This window comes from Falco rusticolus, chromosome 14 (assembly GCF_015220075.1).
Source record: "Falco rusticolus isolate bFalRus1 chromosome 14, bFalRus1.pri, whole genome shotgun sequence".
Lineage (NCBI taxonomy): Eukaryota > Metazoa > Chordata > Aves > Falconiformes > Falconidae > Falco > Falco rusticolus.
This window is the reverse complement of record NC_051200.1, coordinates 19,910,193-19,916,239: the sequence shown is the minus strand read 5'-3', so window position 1 is coordinate 19,916,239 and position 6,047 is coordinate 19,910,193.

Here is a 6,047-nt window from a genome sequence, read left to right as displayed (position 1 = left end):
GGAAAAGATGCTTTATATTGCCTTATTCCACTGTTTAAAGGACACCCCAAAAAGCAGAAGAGTCTGAGAAAACAATGCAGCATTACAGATGGAAGAAAATGAGTCAAACCATTAATGAGACCCCAATCTCACGTGAAAAATTTTCTTGACAATACATGTTGTTCTAATTTCCTGTTTACAAAGCCACAGTATTCATCAGGGCTTGGATCTTGCCATTTTCAAGGACTTTGCCCAAACACCACAATAACGTCAAATTTGCTTTGCACAATATGCAAACTATGTCAAGTAGACTATGCACTATCTTTGTTTGGATGAGTTTTATTTCAGCTAAGTTAACAAGGGACTCTGAAACCAGTATGGCAAAGAAATGTTCTTTTTGCACCGATCTTGTGTGGTAGGAAATTGTAGTCAGATGGCTTTTTACTGTAGTATCAGTTTTTAAATCTTTAATGAAATTACCCTTACAAGCATCCTGTAAAACTGTGAAGTGTTATCTATTCCATTTGAGTAACTGAGGTACTAAAACCTAAATGACTTAGAGAAAAACTGGTGAAAAAAGGCTTAAGCTGAAATTTCTTAAACCCTAGTCTAGTGGCTTATTCACCATGCTTTCTCTGGGAAATGTGATTAAATAAAAAAATCAATAAAGATTTAGGTTTGCCAGATAAAACACAAAAGCCTGAAAGTCCACTGACAACAATTCAGGGCATGAGGCCAAGCTTTTTTACTACTCTGAGTAGATCAGTTAATAGCAAGAAAACAACATAATAAGAAGAAAATTAGACATCCGCTTCAGGTGTAGCCATGAGATATGTCCTCAAGGACTTCACTTTTACTTCTCCCAGCGCTAAGTGCACACAAGTAATTCCTGACCCCATTAACACGAATGGTGAAAAACCCTTTACTCCAGACTGGCTACAGGTTCACCCATACCCAGCCAGAGGTAGTGCAGAACACTTAATAGCTAATTCACATCTCACTCTCTAGGAGACTGTTTCTGCCACTAATTTCAAATGCTGCAAAGAGAGACAAGTTTGAATACTAGAAATCTGGGCTCCACAGAAGCCCCTAATGCAATGTTCAAAAAAGCTGAGAGTGGCACAATTCTGAATGAAATAGCAAATTAATTAAATGTATGGGTTTTGGAACAGTCACCTTTGTAAAATTATGTAAAATTTGCACAAAAGCTTTGTGTGTATATATATATATAATTATAATTATAAGCCTCTACAGGTTTTGTTCACAAGTTTAATTTTCATTTCAAACCACACTGATCTTAATAACTTACATTTAAAGTGGTTTTAGAAACTAAGGTCCTGAAAATTAAACACAAACTGTTGTTTCAAATAAATATTTCATGTTACTGCAAAGTATTTTTTCTGGTTTGTGTTTCATTGTTAGTGGTCTTCAGCTCATCAAGCCAAAAAGATCAATTATCTGACTAGCTTTATACAGAAAGATCAAACAAGAGATAACACACATAGTTTGTGAATCTAGAAAATCAGCAGCAGCAGTCATGATCAGTAAGTTCTGCCACAGTAGACAGCAAACAAGGTCAACAAACTTTCAGAACTGAGCTGAAAAAAAACCAGGTGCTTTGTCACTGAGGGAAGATGCATCAGATCTACTGCTGTCTGAAAAGAAAACAGAATACTATTCTTAAATAACAGTGGAAGAAAATGTGGTCTAGCTAATTTAACTTCCTTCGCTTTTTACATGCAAACACCAAAGATCAGGGGATTATCTATGTTGTTTATGAGAAAATACACAGACCTTTAACACTACTTGCTGACTATTTGTTTAGTAAAAAACCCTGTAACTACAGTTCTATTACTGACAAACATATTTTGCTCCTTTCTAGCTCTTACAATGATCCTTTCATCTCTTTTTGATAGAAACATTTGGCGTCTTCTAGGCCAGCATAACAACCTAATAATGCTTCAGAATTAGTTATTACAGTCTGTGAAGACCTTGTCTAAATATCTGCAGACTACATTTTACTTACCAATGGTGATAAATAAAAAATTCATAACAATCATTGGGGTTTTGTGACTGTATAGCTTTTTGTGTCTGTTTTTGTTTTTAAACAGACAAGGCATGCTGAAGAACTACAGTTCTGCATAAAGAACAGTCATTTTTTTATTAGTTTCAATGTGATTAGTCCTAATTTATAGCTGGCCATACATGTTTCCCCTTCATCCTAGTAACTATGGATCAATTTGCAAGAACAACTGATTGTTTACTTTTTTAATGTACCTTTACCATATATACATACATTACAAAGCAATGTAATGTTAATGAAAGAACAAGTCAATTGAAAATATTTGTACTAGAAAAAGTAGACAGTTACCTGTGAATGGAATTCCCTGCAGTATCAAAAGAGTATTAGGAATAGCTTAATGCAAGAGCTGTGTAATGATTAAAGATAAGCACTGAAAGAACATCAGAATTTGTTATCCTGGAACCCTCTCTGGTAATTCCTATATCCATGTAATATTACAAATGACTTGCAGAGAAGGAGCCAGGATTGATTGCTCATCATGTCTTCAGACAGAAGAATAAGGTGTCGGCAAAGTGGTTAGTAGATGGCAAATTCTGAACAGACAAAATTCACATGATGTATAGTTCAACTTGTGGACTGCCTTGTCACAAAAGGCAATGGACACAAAACATTAACCTCTCTGGACTCTGACTTAAAGCCTGTGAATGGGAGGGAAATCCACTGAGGGTTACTGTATAAACCAAAACCGCCTCTGGCTCGGGAAGCCTCTGCTCCACAAATTCTTACATGTCCCTTGACATCCACTTTTGGCCACTGTCAGAAACAAGAGAATTAAATGGGCCTTTAGACTGATCTAATGCTGTCAGTTTTTTGCATTTATCAGGCTCAGGCAACACTTTTATACAGAGGAACCAATAATGTATATGAACTCGGGGTGACCCCGTGAAAAGGTATCTCTCCTTAAATCATTCACAACCTTTGCTTCAGGAAGACAATGATTGCCAGATAAGGTAAAAAAAATACTTCATATGATCAAAAGAGATACCTGAACAGCTGCATTAAAGACAACTATGTAACCATAGTGCATGTGGAAAATACAGGTATAGCTCTTATAAAACAAAAAATCATCAGATATAAGTTCCGAGGAAGAGGGAGATAGGGAAAAAGCCCAAGGTTTCTAGCAAAGGCAGTAACTATTGAAAGCATACTGCTGTTACATTTCTTCAATCAGATATATCACCTAATATATTACTGATTTAGCCTAAACAGTTTCATCAAAAAAGGTTCCCCAATCTGAAGTAAGGCTCTGTGTGGTAGGTAGCCTGACACATTGCAGCTATATGTCTGTGCTTGCTTGGTTATTAGCAGTGCCACCAGAACAGCACTACATTTTTGATTTTCAATACCCTGTTGCTGTGGCTTACTTTAAAAGAGCATGCTATATCAGCCAAGGCACATTTTCATCTTCTGTAACAGCTAACTATTTCAGACCAAGCCAATGAACTGCAATCTTTTGGCCTTGGTTTGGATTTTGGCCGAGGACAGGTTCATTTAAATCACTGTGCAGTTGTCCAAGTAAAACAATGGTTTACACACCGCTTCGATTTATGCGCTCCCTGAGTTTTTCACTGACACCTCTGAAATTTTCGTATACTTGGAATGTTAAATTGCATTTATTAATTTACTTTTTCTTAATCACCTTTTGAGGGTTTTTAGAAATTCTCTACTGACTGTAAAGTGGAAAAACATCACAGTATAAGACTGTGTGTGGGGTCAGGCTGTGGCCCATGCATTTTTCCAAAATGCAGATTGACTACAGAACAGTTTCTAGGGAGAAAGAAAGAGGTATGAAGGAATCCAGATGCATATAGAATTATTTAAGCATTTTGATTATATGTTCAGTTAGATATATTAGCAATTACTTCCAGTCTCATGCCAATACTTCCAGTCTACGTCAATGTTTGGTATAATTGGCATACCAATTACGATGCCATTCCAATGGCATTAAAATAATAAGTATTTCAAAGGTAAAAAAAAAAAAAAAAAGAAAAGAAAAAAGACTAAGATGAGAAACATATACTCAACACTTAGCTTGACAAAACTGTGAACTACTGCCACATATTTCTGTGGCAGACACTAGCAGCATGTGTTTGCCCTTGCTTTACCTACACCAGGATGATGTTTCCCCTACAAGAAGTTAACCAACCTCGGAGTAAAGGTGCAGATATGCTGCTTTGTTATGTCTGCTGCTACCTATTAACAGGCAGAGCCCTGACACCCACTTACACCACAATTATAACCACAGGAAAACCAGATTTTCTGCCTCATATCACATTTACAACAAATTCTATAGCTCTTGCCACGTTTGAAAGGGTTGACATTCTGCTTGCCTCAAAGTGGCAATGTGCAAGCATATATCCAGGGTTTTATTTTAAAGAAAACAATATGACATTTGGTCAGACTTCTACAAGAAGCACAAGCTTATGAATAATTACTCTGTATATTACATTTCATTCAGGTGCTGTATCTATAGGAAAATAGTAGGATAAATATAACTATCAACCTGCTGACATAGAATTCATATTTTTAAGCTGTTTATTAAAAAAAAAGGATAGCCATCCTACAAACATTTTACTTAAAATGCTAAAGCGGACCTCTACAAAACCTTGAAGACAAAAATAACACCAATTTATAAAACTGCCATATTCTTTTTCTGACCAAAGCAATTTTGTATTCTAGCTAAAGTGAACATCAGAGATAAGTGTGATCAACATGATGGTTTTTTAACAATAAAGAAAAGATTTAAGGATGGCCAGCCATTGTTGACAATTCACTTTTCATTCTTGATTTTCCTTTCAAGTTAATTTTAATATATTGGTTTTATACAGTTACACTGAAAACAGTGTCTAACCCATAAAATAGCTTTACAGATAAGCAAAGCTATTTTTAAATGTAATCAGCAAACTAGATAGCCCAACTCAGGGGATTCAGTTTTTCACTGGTACAATGCTAAGTTTTCAATTTTCTTTAACCCCCACTATTTTCCAAGAGATCGACGATATTTCTCTACAAACTGTGTCAACCCAGAAGACAGATTCAATGTTCAGTGGAATCTACATCATAATTTTCCAGAGTAGCTTTCCTTTATGCAGGAAAAGATTCTTTTGAAAATCTGTTCAGGCCTTCAAACCAATGACTTACTCATTAATAATTTTGTATCACCAAGCACACAAATCCCACTGAAGAATATACTTAGCAATTCTCACAACATTTTTCTGCCTTTAGAGGAAAGACACTGCCAAGAAAGGTGTTTGTGGACTATGGCTTTGTATATTCCACTGTTTCATTTTGATTCAGGTTAAGGTTTTCTTGGTATTTTGAGAAAAAAAAAATGAAATACAGAGAAAAAAAGGGTTCCTACATCTTAAATATTTAAATGACTTACATGAGACCTGCAATATATAGGACATACTAAACCTGATTTTTTTCTTTGTGTATGTATATATTAGAGGGCAAGAATGCATTAGGGCAGACATTCAGAAGTACTGAGCAGAAATAACATCAACTCTTAAGAAATATTACCTTTGAGTCTGCTCTAAAAAATACTGAAAACTTTCAAAATGCAGTGAAATTTTCCAGATATTTCAAAGGTTCTTTATAAGGGAAACAAAACCTTATGTAAAAATATCGTGGTAACTGACACATTGTTTTCCTGTACATTAAAAAAAATAAAATAAAATAAACTGATAACATCCTGTTTTGTTTTGGGTTTGTTTGTTTGTTTTTTCAATCTCTACCTAGACAGTGTTTTCTAATATTATACTAAACCATAGCTTCAGAGCAGAGACAGAATTGAAATGGCAGAAACACTTTTTCCTTAAGTAGTCTGTAGAGATTACACTTTAAAATTTTAAGTGCAAATTTTTCATAGATGTTTCTTGATTGTCCCTAGGTTTAAGCATCGTGATTTAATGCCTTTGCAACAGTGCTGTAAATGTAAATTTATCACAGTTATTTTATTGCCTATCTCAGTTAAGTTTAACAG